The sequence below is a fragment of the Hemitrygon akajei genome, chromosome 10, assembly GCF_048418815.1.
Source record: "Hemitrygon akajei chromosome 10, sHemAka1.3, whole genome shotgun sequence".
Lineage (NCBI taxonomy): Eukaryota > Metazoa > Chordata > Chondrichthyes > Myliobatiformes > Dasyatidae > Hemitrygon > Hemitrygon akajei.
This window is the reverse complement of record NC_133133.1, coordinates 41867800-41883595: the sequence shown is the minus strand read 5'-3', so window position 1 is coordinate 41883595 and position 15796 is coordinate 41867800.

The following is a 15796-nucleotide window of genomic DNA, read 5'->3' as shown; positions in this document are numbered from 1 at the left end:
TGCAAATTCAATAATTTCACCTCATTTAGTGTATCTCAGTGTCAATCCAAGCAATGAAAGGTCTTTTCGCAAAGCATAACACTGGAGCAGTTCAACACAGGAGCAAACTTTGGATTCTCAGGTTTAATTGCTCATCTGCTCTTGCCTGAAGTTGACTGGCAGTTACTGTTAGACTAATTTCCACACAGCTATCTTTTCCCCAAACAGAATACAGTAAAGAATACATTTTAATGCACTTGATAATTAGAAGTTTTTCTACGCTCAGAACTTCTGATTGTTTTGCATGTCAAATAACTATAATATAGATGTTGTCAGTTGCAGTCACCCAGAATGAATTACAAGTTAAATTTATATTTACTACATTTCAATAGGATTTCCATGGTTGTATAAGACTAAAGCATATAACATACTGCAAGAAACAATGCTGTGCAGACTCAGGATTTTGGAGAGGTGACACAGCAGACCAATACAATTTTCTTGCCATCTCTGAGCTCTTTCTCACCCATTGTCTGCATTTTCAGCCTCAGAACTGTCTTGCTGCAGGCAGGATTTGAACTGGAGAGCCAGCTTCCCAGCATCCCTCACCAGCTCCAGGATTTCCCACAATAAGTGACAATGCATATTGAATATGTTCATCTATGATTAATGAGGCATTTATGATGAGAAAGCGTCATCTGACAGATGGTATATTCCTGACATCAAGTGTTGCAAAGATAGCTAGTAAGGATCATTAAAATTTAAAGGGATGCCTTGAAAAATACTTCTATGGGGAGATTGTACAAAACAAGAAGGAATTCCCCTTCATATTTCAAGATGGATCATTGGCAATGACAACAACATCAAAAACACCATGATGTGAGTGGATATGGGTTTGCCTGTGGTCCGTCTGCTAGGATCTAGGATCTGTGCTCATCAGGACAGAGTATTGAGTCTGCCAGGCACCAATCCCTAAAGGACTTCTGACAAATTGGAAAATCAGTTCATAACAGTTTGTTCCATTTCTACTAATTTGACCTGGAGGAGCAGCCTGCCAGCACTGCTACTGGCATGTTACAGTATTGTACAGCATCAATAATCCTCACTGAAGTTTATAATCTCCTGCATACCCAGTGAGCTTGTGAAATTTTGTTATCTAAAACAGAGCTAATAAGGGTTAGATATAAATTCCACTGATGGAGATGAAGCAGACACATGCTACTCAGTGCCTGAATTGTTTTCTTCAAATATACCGACCCATATATGCTCCTTTGGAACTTTAGTTGAAAAGGAGGTAGAAGTTTGGGTTTTGAATATTTCTGCATCACATGACATTTGTGCATCCAGCTATGGTCCTAGAATCAGGCATGTGAAGAAACAAAAACAGTTCAGTATTTTTTTTAGTAACATTAACCACCAAAGTCAATTTGTATGAAGTTGTCTAAACTATGATGACATGGGTTTGTCATCTGAGTCCTTAATTACTCAGACACTGCTAATCTCTCTCCTTGATCTTTGGTATAAGGGTGTGGTAATACCAAAGAAAATGTGGCCCAAATATGCATTAATCTTCTAAACCTGACTTCTTTTATATTGTGACGTTCAAACCATGAAATATTATATAAACCAATCCTTTCATAGATCTTGTTTTGTCTTGCCAGACACCTCCAGTATCAGCTTTCTGACCTTCCCATTTAGAACTAAATTAGAAAATAAAAGAGCAGAGTCTGGGTGAAAGCTAGGTATATTGTGCAAGTGCTTAGTTAGAAGATGTGGGCAGCAATGACAGCATTTATTATTTATTTCAATTTGCTCCTCACCCGAAGTGATGCTTAAGAGTCAGCCTTTCGATGGTCTGGAGTCACGTATAATGCAGGTCAGGTAAAGGTGGCAGATTTCCTTTTCTGAAGAAGAGAAATGCACCAGATGGGTTTTAGTTAGCAAACTGGCACCTTTATGGTTGCTGTAGCTGAGAGTATATTTATTTAATTAGTTGAATTTCAATTCCTGAGCTGCCAGGGTGGGATTTGAACTCATGTCTTGGGACCAATGGTCTAGAACTTTGGCTGTTAGTCCAATAACTTAACCACTGCATTAATGTATCCCATACTGTGACAGATATGTTTTAAAAGATTTGTGGATAACTCCAGGGCTTTAATAATGCTCTGGTCAAAATGTGTGCAATGACTCCAGCAATCCAAATGTACCCAGCCAGAAAATAACTGCCCGAAGCAGCTACGCAAGAAACGTGCCTCAGATGTGCATGAGCAATTTTTTCGCAGTCACTTTGAGTTTGTTCTGCAACTGATGCAACAAATCAAAAAATAATCTACTCTTATTCCAATGTATGAGACTTGATTAACTTTCAGAAGAATCAAAACCATCTCATGTCTGATAGCTATTGTGCAAACAAACACTGGTTCTCAAAGGACGTAGGCAAACTATGAAGATAACAATCTGAGAAACAATCCAAAAAAGAAGTTTAGTTACAAAACATTACAGTTTAAAAAAAGTGAAGATAAGATAAATTGGATTGTAGTAATCTTGTGCAGTTAAGTCTTCGATTTAAAAGTTAGTAGATTCTTGAAAAAGTAATAAAATACTATAAGCAAAGGATATCACATTTTTTTTATATTCTGGGCATGAATCAACTAGAATGAAATGATTTCACCTCAGTGAGATTGATGAACATAGTTTGTTTGAAGCTAAGAAGATCTAAGAAGATGATGGAGAAGAAATGAACAGTAACTATCATAGAATTGATAAGATTAAAAAAGAACATGAATTCTGCTGTATTGCTATTCAGCTACCTGAACGCTTTCAGCAGTTTTTGCAATACAAGCCCCATTACCATTATGGGGCATAGGCCGCCAATAGTAGCTTGCCAGAGTCCTCTGTCTTGGACCAGTCTGTCACATTGTCTCCAAGTATAGCCCATTTTCTTGGCGTATCCCTCACCTCCTAGCGATGTGGTTTGTAGAGCTTCTGTTGGTGTTTCTGCAGGTTTTTTACGGGAAGGGTTTGCGAGTAGTCCCATGCCGAAACCTCCTCCCTTTACACCTGGGCTTGGGACCAGCTATCGTAGTTAGCTTTTACAATGGTTAAATTAAAAATATTAGGCCTAAGGGGAGATGAAGGGCAAACTTAAAATATAAGAACAGAAATGAAAATAAAATAAAATATAGAAAAAATAAGAAATAATATGAGTAAAGATTGGAAGTAAACCAGAGAATAATAGTGAAGGTTCTCTGTAAAACATACAAACAAAAAGAATAGTCTAAAAATTAAAAAAAATTGCAGGAATGTTTAGAAAAAGTAAATGCTGTGGAGGGCCAAGGAATAGCAGAGCCACTAAACAGTACTTTGCCTCAGTTTTAACAGGGGATTGGTAGTGGGAGTGAAATAGTACATGAGGAGGAAGCAGAGTAATTAGATAGGATAGCTACAGACAAGGAATTAGTACTGAAAAATTAATGGCATTCGATGCAGAAAGGGCCTTAGGCACGCATTCTAGGGCCTCATGGGATATCAGAGAGGAAATAGCAGAGTCTCTGAACACAATCTTTCAAACATCCTTGACCAGAGGCTTGGAGGAAAGCCAAAATGACACCTTTTTTCAGAAAGAAAGAAAGCAAGCAATAAACCAAGTAACCAAAACAAAAACGTGTCAGCCTTACAACAGTAATTGGTAAGTTTCCAGAGGCAAAAATATAGAAAAAATTAACACTGAATCAAGGCTAATTAAAGACAACCAAAACAGATTTGTCAAAGTCAAGCTATGTCTCAGTTCCTGGAGGAACTAATGAGTTTATTGATAAATGAATTGCACTAGATGTTGTGAAGTGGATTTTTCAAAACAAATTTGTTAAAGTGCCTCCATGTGTAGTTTTCTGATAAAAGTAAACCACAAATAATCAAAGGGAATCTAATAGCACAGATAGTTACAAAAGGGATGATAAACATTAAGAAATAAATGTTTTCTGTTGGAGAAAGCGAATAGTGGTATGACATGCGAGGTAATGCTGGCCTTCCCTCAATATTTATGTACATAGGCCTGGTGCTGAGTATTTGAAAGCACAGCTTCAAAAGCTGAAAATGAGAGAATTATAGAGCGAATAGGTAAAATCAAAAGAACAGCAAAACAACAATATTGATAGGATATGCGCAAGCATCGTTCAAATGAATCAGGCACTGAGGTTTGAAAGTTAGGTTCCAAAATGACACTCTTGTATTACTCTTTCTTTTACTTAAGGCCCCTCTGTTTCCTAACCTCTTCTTCCTAGAAGCTACAGAAACAGGAAATGTAAGCTTACTCGTAGTTTCACTTCACAACCAAGCATGATCATTTTTGCTGTGATTTAGATTCTGAAAACAATGGAAAAGAGACAATTATCTTTTGTCGATGAGCGCTTCTCCATCCAAAGCACAAGATATTTAAACTCAGGGAGCTGTTTCCATACTTTTTACCACCCTCACTATTTTGCAATTTTCTTTTGCACCATAGAGTCTTTCACAGAATGCCTAACCTTATAGCCTTCAATGTAAAAATTTTAATCTAGATTTTGTGCCAAATCACTGATCAACATGCAGTAATTTAGTAAGAGTAAAAATGGGAATTAGGACCAAATGAAAAGGAGGTGGAGGTGGAGAGATATTCAGTATAGAAATTGGCAGCAATCCCCTCTTCGTGAAGTGCTGAGAATGTGTCTATATTCTTCATCCCTGCTCGGTCTGCCAAATCATTAGGAAAAATAAATCCTGTCAGAGGGAACATAGATTTTGCTCTTGTACACAAAATGATTAACTGTTTAATGAAAATGTTAAAAATGTGTCTGTTAAAAACAATTTATTGACATGTCCACAAGTAACTTTAGGTAGAGAATGTTTTCAATTATAACCACCAGTATTTTTCTGGTCTTGTGTTCTCATTCTTTGCATAATACTGAACACCGGATAACAATGGTCAGGAAAAACGAATGTGATTTTTCATTAGTGGAGTCTTTCATGACCTTAAGAATTTTAAGATTTATTGATAGACTGCCTGCAACAAACAGTGAGCTCTCTACTCCAGTTTTCCAGAAAAAAACTATGTGGTAGAACACTATCTTCCCCCCCCCCCCCAAACTTCCTCTATTTACAATCCAATACAGTATACAGCAATGCATTCTAGGTATGTTTTGGTTCTGCCTTGGTCTGTGGTGAATTATCTGATTTCAGCTAAGGAGGCACTGGCATTAAAATTCACTTTGGTGCCCAAGGCTACAATCAAAGAAAATCTCCTCATCACTATCCAAATGCCTTTGCAGGAAAGTTAGTGTGTTCAAGTTCAAGTTCAATTTTAATTGTCATTCAACCATATATAAATACCTATGAATACAGATAAATGAACCAGTGTTATCGTGGGGCCAAGGTGCTAAACACAGTACCAATAGTCATACACAGCCCAAGGCACATATTGCACATATAAGACAGCGGAAAAATACAGTCACACAAAAAATATATAGTCTAGGTCCCTGAGTCCATGAATGGTGCAGCAGTCTGTAGTCGAACACAATACAGCTTGTCTTCTGCCAAGTGAACAATGGAGGGGCAGCATAGACACTGCACCACACCTCCTCTGGCACTCTGGGTAGAGCACCCTACTCTGACACCTCCTCCTGTGTGGCAGCAAGCAGGTGACACCATGGTTGGAGGCAGAGTCCTCGCTACAATTGAGGCCATGAAGCTCCTGTGCCGCCTGCCCCCACATTCACTGTCAAACCAATGAACTGGACTGCAGCATTCCCCACCACCAATGTCCAACAAGGTCTTGCAATCACAGGAAAAGCACTAAGATGAATACTCGCTGTTAGGCTGCACACATCCCTCATGCACTGATGCCTCCTTGTTGCAGGCAGCATCACAGTCCACACCAAGTCCAGCTCCTTCAATTTCTCCACCAACGAGCAACTCACTAATGGGATAGACCTGCAGTACTTTAAGTTCTCAATGTCCAGCAAGATCTTGTAATCGTAAAAAACTACATTTCAAAAAGATAATAATTGCTTTGGTTGACTCCATAGCAGCCACTGCATCCAAGAGTGCCGCCATCTTATGGAAAGGTAAGATGCACGCATAGCACACAGGCAATCAACAAAAATGGCTCTACTCTAATATTTCCCAAAGATTGACTAGATCCTAATATCAATTCTGATTTCTGCAAAATAGTTACATGGTAAAATGCTTCTACTTAGGATGAAAAGTAGAATTGACACAAACTTAGATTTCTTAATCATGAAATTAATCAAAAGATGTTTTTATCCTCTTGACTGCTCTGCCTGAAGTTACATACAAGGATATGAATATTGTATTTGAATTTGGAGAGGAGTGTGCCATTCATTCCCTCAAGCCTTTCAAAGGATTGTGAATGATCAAACTGTAACCTAAGCTACACATTCCTGCTTATTTCCGATAACCTTGCACACTTTGTTTAATAAGTTTCTGACTACCACAGCTATAAAAATGTTCTAAGGCCCTGCGTAAAAGCAGGGAAAGCACTACATTACACTTGCTATGTAGCGGAAAATCAGAAAGTATCACAACTCTGAAATTTTAAAAAAATGCCCAATTGCTTTTCTAAATGAGTGACCATTTATTTGTGAACAGTAATGTCTAGTTCTAATTTCTCAGACAAGAGAAAACATGCTCTTCATTTCCACAGATCAAGATACCTCATGATCTTATGTTTCAATCAATTTGCTCCTCACTTTTCTGAACTCTGGTGGAGTCAACATTGTCTGTCCAGTCTTTCCTCATAAGACAACCCACCCTTTGCAGGTATCAGTCTAGTAAAGTTTTCCTTACCTTACCACCAATTGAAGTCTAACCTCTCTACATTTGTGCTCAATTCCCTTAACAATAATATTCTCTTAGCTACCTTAATTACTTGCCTTATTTGCATTCTGACTTTTTACAAATTATGCAGCAGGAAACTGAAATCCCTCGACAATTGCTCACCTTTTAGAAAACAAGGCTTTCTGTTTACTTTTCCAGACATTTTCTCCTTTTAGAATCTGTACTCCAGAACTTAGTTCACTCAATAAACCTAGCTGATTTCTCTCAAAATCTCCTTATGACTGCATCACAATTTAGCTACCTATATTGGTATCACTAGATCCTTTAGAAACCATCAATTGTGTCCTTTCATCCAAGTCAATTATATATCATTTGTGGTAAAAAAAAGGATAGTCACCGGCAACAGACCCTCTGTACGCATTGTTCTTTATTCCCAAGATGCACCAGAGTCTGAGATGTTTAGATTCTACTTAGCATTAGTTACTGGTACTTTATATGAACTGTGAACTATGCTGCATTGCAGAAAATGGTTAGGGCGTTACTAACAATATGTGCTAAGTGACAGGGTAGCGCATGACTAACTTATTAATCTGTCCTGTTCAGAAACTTCTAACCACCAGAAAAACTGCAGATGCTGGAAATCCAAGCAACACCCACAAAATGATGGAGGAACTCAGCAGGTCAGGCAGCATCTATGGAAATGAATAGATAGTCGACATTTCTGTCCGAGACCTTTCCTCAAGCCTGAGAACGACAAGAGGAAGACGCCAGGATAAAAAAGGTGGGGGGGAAGGGAAGGAGGCTAGCTGGAGGGTGATGGGTAAAGCCAAGTGGGCGGGATAGGTGAAGGAACCTGATAGTAGAGAGTGGATCAGAGGAGAAAGAGAAGGAGGATGGGACCCGAGGGGAAGTAATAAGCAGGTGAAAAGAGGTAAAAGGTCAGAGTAGGGAATAGTGGGCAGGGCAGAAATTTGTTATCTGGAAGGAGAAATCAATATTCAGACAGACAGACATACTGTATTGATCCCGAGGGAAATTGGGTTTCATCGAGTCAAGTCAAGTCAAGTCACTTTTTATTGTCATTTCAACCATAACTGCTGGTACAGTACATAGTAAAAACGAGACAATGTTTTTCAGGACCATGGTGTTACATGACAGAGTACAAAAACTAGACTGAACTACATAAAAAAACACAGAAAAAGAACTGCACTAGTCTACAGACCTACCCAGGACTGCATAAAGTTCACAAAACAGTGCAGGCATTACAATAAATAATAAACATACCATCAGGTTGGAGGCTACCGAGACACAATATAAGGTGTTGCTCCTCCACCCTTAGAAACTGTTGGTAACAAAGATCAGTTTAAAATATATGGCTTCAGCGTGTTCTCTGGAGGTGCAATATAACCCCTACATCAAATAAATGTAAATTGCTCTCAGAACCAGATACTTTCAACTGATTCTGGAGGTTTACTGTAAAGAAGAAGGAAAACTATAGTTTTTCAGATGTACAACTTGAAGAGCAGCAGATAAGGGGGAATGTGACATTTTCTTTTGTAAACACGCACTATCTTGAAAATGTATTGCTGTCCTAAATATTTTATCTTGGAGCTTCAGAAGGTCACAGAATAGTCTAGTGAATTTAGAACATACTGGATTGCCAATGAGCCACTACCCGAGAAATAACTGCAAGTGTACTTAATGAAGCAGGCATGGAAGAATCTTCATTGAAAGTGTGGCAGTGTTCAAGAATGTGGCTCTACACTTTCTCATAGGCAGTTAGGAGCAAACAATGATTAATCTTGCTCACATTTCTCATAACATAGTAGACAGAAGATTTGTTCTGTCTCTTCGGGACCAGCTTGCTTGTCACAGAGACTTTGAAATTTCTTTATTTTTATTGGACAATGGCTGTAGTGGTCTTTAAATTTTCACATCTAGTTTGTTTATCACAGTGCATACCAGTTTCAACAAAAAATCCCAACAGAAGTATATCATAGTTACACTACAGCAAATGGTGCAGCAACTGACAAAGACAAGCTTAAAGTTAACCCTTCAAAGACAATCCTCTTTCATGGGTGGCATGGTGTTGTAGTGGTTAGCACAATGCTTTGCAGTACAGGCAAGCTGGGTTCAATTGCCACCGCTGCCTATAGGGAATTTGTACATTCTCTCCATGACTGCGGGTTTCCTCCGGGCACTCTGATTTCCTCCCGCAGTCCAAAAATGTGCCAGTTGGTGTCGTGGTTACTTGAAATGACCTGGAGACGCAGACAATTCTTCAAGAAAATTAAACCTTTATTTGCAAACAAAGGCTGAGGCAATCAATGAACTTGTCACCGAAAGCCCACCGAGCTCCGGTGTACAGCATTCTTTATAGTAATTTCTTATCCCAGTTACATTTCGGTTTTATTAGCATACCCAATCAATTTTTAATTGCATATCATCTATATATTAACTAATCAATCGCTCTTGCCTAGCTCTCGGTGCGCCACCATTATGTTTCACTCGTTCGCATTGGGGCCTTATTCCTGGCCAAGGTTATTTTTTCCAGACAACCTCCCTCACATTACATTCCTGCTCGCACCATCCTGTCCACCACCGTTATCTCTTACTAAACAAAGGCTGAGTGTAATACATGGGGTACATTTTAGCTAATAGTGCTGCTAGCTAAACAGATGTCCTGTAAGTGCCACAGTATGCAGTTAAGAGAGTACTAAGTATCTAGTTAAAACAACACATAGCAAAATGTGTCTAGTAAAATAATACATAGTAATATTCAGTACCTAGAAGTGATTACATAGTATAGTAAATAGCTAATACATAGTGATTATATTTCAGGTATATATAATGATTATGTCAGGTATATTTCTCAGTATTGGTAGGATAATGTTTAGGGTCGAGACCCTTCATCAGGACTGGAGGAAAAAAAGATGAGGAGTCAACTGTACTCTTTTCCACTGACGCTGCCTGTCCTGCTGAGTTCCTCCAGCATTTTGTGTGTGTTGCTTGGATTTCCAGCATCTGCAGGTTTTCCTTTGCTTGCAGCTGGTAGGTTAATTGGTCATTGTAAATTGTCCTGCTAGGATTAAATTGGACGATTGCTGGGCCGCATGGCTCAAAAGGCTGGAAGGGCCTATTTCAATATAATAGGCCCTTCACTGTATCGCGATATAATAAAATAAATAAATAAATAATAAACCTGAAGTTACGCTTCTCAGAATTCAGAATTTGGATGAAGGACGCAGCTCTGACCAACAGAAAGAGCAACCAGAAACTCTTTCTGCCGGCTTCATTAAATGCATTTGCAATTATTTCTTGGGCAGTGGTTCATTGGCAATCCATGACATTCTAAATTCACTGGACTATTCTGTGACTTTCTGAAGCTCCAAAATAAAATATTTAGTGATAACTGAAGAGAAACACACACAAAAACCAAGGCTAAACTTCAAAGAAATTACTTGTCTGGTCTCAATGGATATAGATAGATCATTCTACCTCAAAAGCATTGCTCCATGATCCTCTCACATCAAGAGCTACAGAAGCAAAAACTTCAAGCTGCTTTTGCCTCACAGGTTCTGCTAGAGTTCGAGAGAGATGTGTGTTTATCAATTTATAGGAAATCCAACATTTTATGTTTAGTATTGATCCACTAATGTTTCATTTTCTTAAATCACTTAATGCAACAAGGATTCACTATTTCTTTTGCAAAGCTGAACTGTTGAACTCTATTATAAATCAAGACATCACCCCAAAGAGATCTATCCTGCTATCACAGAGCTTCCTTAATCCAGAGGAAGCGTGCTACAGAAATCCCATGCTGAAGAAAAACTGCTGCCAAAGGATGCAATTGTGTATTTGGATAAATCTTCCTTTTATCAAGATGGAGCCTCCATTTGACTTACAGTTCATGTTTCAGAGAATACTTGTCATTGATCGTATGCCCTCTCTCAGCTCCGTATATCAAACTGGCTGCTTTGCTAACAGCTGTGAAGAAACCTCCCTATACATCTCAATATCTGGTCAGGTAATGTTTATGCTGTCAATTCCATTCTGTCTCTCCCAGCATATCAGAAAAGTAATTTTAGAACAGTTAGCAGGAAAGCCTTAACACATATCATTATTGATTTCTTGGACATGCTCAAATCCAACCAGGCTTACTGGTTCTATAAGATGCTTAAACATTCACATTGAAACTCACTAGTTAAGTGGCAGCTAAATAGACCAACCATGGGTATATTCCTATGTCTGCTTTCTCACCTACTACAACAGCACAATTGAGGTTTAGATGAAAAATCTCAACCCAAAATTTTGACTATGCATTGCCCTCCATCGATACTGTCTGATTTCCTTCAGAAGCTTGTATTACAAATTATAAAATATTTCCCTAACTTACTAAATATATGTACATGGTAAGAAAATCCTGGTCCTCATTCATACATAAACTTTATGATTAGTTAATGCACATTGTGCAATTTTCACATTTTTATTCCGACCTACCTGAGGCTATTATCCAAAGAGGTAATGGTTCAAAAAGGGAGTAAGATTATCCAGTGATACCCTGACGTACAGCATCAGTTTTGTTTTTTGTTAATCATCCTATGATCCCCAGCCTGATGCAGATTAGGGGACTACTTTGTCAAGATACCTTTGTTCCATCAACTGCAATAGCCAGGACCTCCCAGTGGCCAACTATTGTAATGCGACTTCCCTTCTCCACACTGACGTGTCTATTCACGGTTTCCTCCATTGCCACATTGAAGCTAAGTGCAAATGGGAAGAGCAAAATGCCATATTCTGTCTTGGTAATCTGTAACCTGACAACATGAACATCGATTTGTCTAACTTCTGGTAACCAACTCTCTGTTTTCCACCAACATACATACCCCCCACCCCCTTCCCATTCTCTCTTATCCCTGAGGCCCCCATTACCCCTTTTCTTCCTTCTCCCTTGCCCTGATGACCTGCCCTTCACTTTCATTTTCCTCCCTCTAGTTCCGGCTTCCTTCTCTTTATTCCATGGTTTGCTGGCCTGTCCTATTAGATTTCTTCTTCTTCAGCTAGTTCTCCTTCCCCATCTAACACCTCCCAGCTTCTCACATTATTCCCTTGTTTCGCCCCTCCTCCATCATCCTATCACCTGTCAGCCCCTGCTCCTCCCCCTCCTCTATTATCTTATTCAAGCATCTGCCCCTTTCTTCCATTCTGGTGAAGGGTCTTGGTCTGAAACAACTGTTCCTTACCCCCCCCCCCCCCCGCCACCCCCAGATGGTTTCTGACTGCTGAATTTTTCCTGCATTTTACATTGTTGATCCCTCCCTAAGTTGTTTCTGTTGGACCCCATTATAGGCCTAGTATGGGTTATTAACTTTGCCTGGCAATTATTGACAAGATTACTGACAGTTTTGGTGGTGTACGCATGATTCTAATTCATGCATTCTTCCAATAAGTTGAAGTGATTTGCTGTTGAGAAGCTTACAGTCTACATGGATGGTGATCAACATTCACATTGAGATTTGTCACTGTAGGTGTCATCAGGAGTGTTCAAAAGGAAAAATATAACTTTGGATCAAGGTCACATGTTTTGCTACCTTCAAGTCACAGATCAGCAATTAGCCCAAAAGTCAGTGAAATCAAAAACAGTTAATTATTATAAAGGTTAATTTACCATTTAAATGAGAGTGATAACACCTTCACAATGTCAGATTATAGATAAACGGTTGCTACATCGTACCTCTCTGGTGTGGCTTTTTTCCAATAGTCAGAGAAACAAGTTTGGTTCAGCAGTTCTTACAATTCATAGTGGATAAGCATCATGAAAATACATGTGACATCATATTAAAGAGTTAAAGTCTGTGGGTAGTGGTCAGAAATAGTCTAGTAATCAGGTGTGATACAATGCATAATTTGCTGAATCTATAATGATGATCATGTGTTTAAAAATCGATGAGTGGAAATTATGAAGATGAACAAATCTGAACATGGTATTGATCTTAGGAATGCAGAATACGTCTGCAAATTATCAAAAGGTGTTATCTTGGAAAATGTTTTGTTCCATTATAGACTGGATTGTTGGCTAATTTCCAACAGAATTCCTGACCTAAATGTTAAGGTCTGGACAAATTATACAGGGTATTCTTCCCAGGCGCTCTTTATGTTATCCTCATACCAGGTACCACTTTACAGGTAATTAATTAATTTAAACAAGAATAACAGTTAGATTTTAGCACACAGTTTGCAGAGCATTCAACACTGAGAGGATTTACTGAGTTACAACTTATAAAGTGGCAAATACATCTTCCTTAGGTTTGCCTAATTCACAAAGGAAAATAGAATTGGGAGGCAACAACAAAGTACTAGAATGTGATTGTCTGTACAGTCAGCCCTCCTTATCCATGAGGGATTGGTCCCGGGACCCCTCGCGGATACCAAAAAACGCAGATGCTCAAGTTCCTTATCCAACCTGTCTCAATGCGCTGGACCTTAGGACCCAGCAGAACCCCAGACCTTATTTAACCTTTCTCAGTGCGGTGGTCATTAGGACCCAGCGGTAGAGCTCTGAATCCACAGTGTTCCTGTTCACGAAAATAATCACGATCACAATTGAAAATAAAGTGGAAATAATAAAGTGATCGGAAAAAGGTGAAACGCCATCGGTCATTGAAAAAGCGTTAGGCTACGTCGGTCAATGATTGGAACAATTTTAAAGGATAAAGTGAGAAAGGCCCTGCCCCGATGAAAGCTACAATTATTACTAAGTAACGCAGTGGTTTAATTATTGGTTTTGGGGTTTTGAGTTTTTGATTCTCCACATCAACCCGGCCGGATGGAGAGCGCACTCGAAAATGGTCTGTCACTGGCTCCCAAGTTCGGTGCTGAAACACAAGTTCTTAAGTGTTTTATATGCATAGAAAGGTAAAATATATACTATATACTAAGACAAATGTTTGACTAACTGACGCTAAATAATACCAGATGTACCTGCTCTGACTTACTTAGTATGAGAACTTCTGATTTTTTCCGATCCCAATCCATGATAACCCACGCACATCCTCCCGTATACTTTAAATCATCTCTAAATTACTTATAATACCTGATACAATGTAAATGCTATGTAAACTAGTTGTTATACTGCATTGTTTAGGGAATAATGACAAGAATAAAAAGTCTATACATGCTCGAACAACAAGTGCTGGAAGAGCACTTCGGGTTTTCTCAATTCGCTGTTGATTGAATTTGCGGATGCAGAACTCGCAGATACGGAGGGCCGACTGTACGTAGAGTCATAGGTGGGAGGGCACTGTGCTTGAAAATGTGGCCTTTCAAGTCCCTTTAAAATCTTTCTGCTCTCGCCTAAATCAATATCCCCTTGTGGTGGATTTCCCTACCATGGAGAGAAGACTAATACAGTCCGTCTTATCGATGCTTCACATAATCTTAAACACTTTGATAAGGTTGCCCCTCATTCTCCTATAATCCAAGGAATAAAGACCCAATCTGTCCCAGTTCTCCCTCTATCTCAGGCCCACTAGTCCTGGCGACATCCTGGGAGATTTTTACCACACTGTTTCCAGTTTAATCGTAACCTTCCTAAAATAGGATCACCAAAACTGTACACAGTATCCAAATGAGGTCTCACCAACAACTCACACAATTGCACCATAATATCCCAGCTCCTACAATTAAGACACTGGCTGATGAAGGTCAGCACACTAAACACCTTATTTTTCACCTCTCTGTCTACCTGTGATACCACTTTCAAAGCATGATAGACTTGTACTCGCAGGCCGCTCTGTTCCATTTCAATCCATAGTGTCCTGCTATTCATTGTGAAAATCCTACACTGTTTTGACTCTCCAAGTTGCATCACCTCAGACTTATGCATTTTGAAATCCATTTGCCACTCCTCAGCCCTTCCCTAACTGATCAAAATGCCCCTGAGGCAAACAAGAGAAAATCAGCAGATGCTGGAAATCCAAGCAACACACACACAATGCTGGAGAATCTCAGCAGGCCAGGCAGCATTTACCGAAAAGAGTACAGTCAACCTTTTGACCAAGACCCTTTGGCAAGACTGGAGAGAAAAAGCTGTGGAGTAAATTTAAATGGTGGGGGGAGGGGAGAGAGAAACACAAGGTGATAGGTGAAACCTGAAGGGGGAGGGATGATGTAAAGAGCTGGGAATCTGATTGGTGAAAGAGATACAGGGCTGAAGAAGGGGGAATCTGATATAAGAGGACAGAAGGCCATGGAAGAAAGAAAAGGGGGGAGGAGGAGCACTAGAAGTAGGTGATGGATAGGCAAGGAGATAAGGCGAGAGAGGGAAAAGGAAATGGGGAATGGTGAAAGGGAAGGAAGCATTAGCAGAAGTTCAAGAAATCGATGTTCATGCCATCAGGCTACACAGACGGAATATAAAGTGTTGTTTCTTCAATCTAAGCATGGGCTCGTCACGACAGCGGGGGAGGTCATGGATAGAGATATCGGAATGGTAATGGGATGTGGAATTAAAATGTGTGGCCACTGGGAGATCCAGCTTTTTTCTGGCGGACAGAGCGTTGGTGCGTGGTGAAGCACCCTGCCAATCTATGTCCAGTCTCACAGATGTACAGGAGGCCACACCGGGACCACTGAACATAGTACATGACCCCAACAGACTCACAGGTGAAGTGCTGACTCACCTGGAAGGACTGTTTGGGGCCCTGAATGATAGTGAGGGAGGAGGTGTAGGGACAGGTGTAGCACTTGTTCCGCTTGCAGGGATGTGCCAGGAGGGAGAACAATGGGAGGGATGAATGGACAAGGGAGTAGTGAAAGAAGCGATCCCTGCAGAAAGCAGAAAGTGGGGGGAAGGGAAAGATGTGCTTGGTGGTGAGATCCCATTGTAGATGGCTGAAGTTGCGTAGAATTAAGTGCTGGACCCGGAGGCTGGTGGGATGGTAGGTGAGGACAAGAGGAACCCTATCCCTAGTAGGGTGGCAGAAGC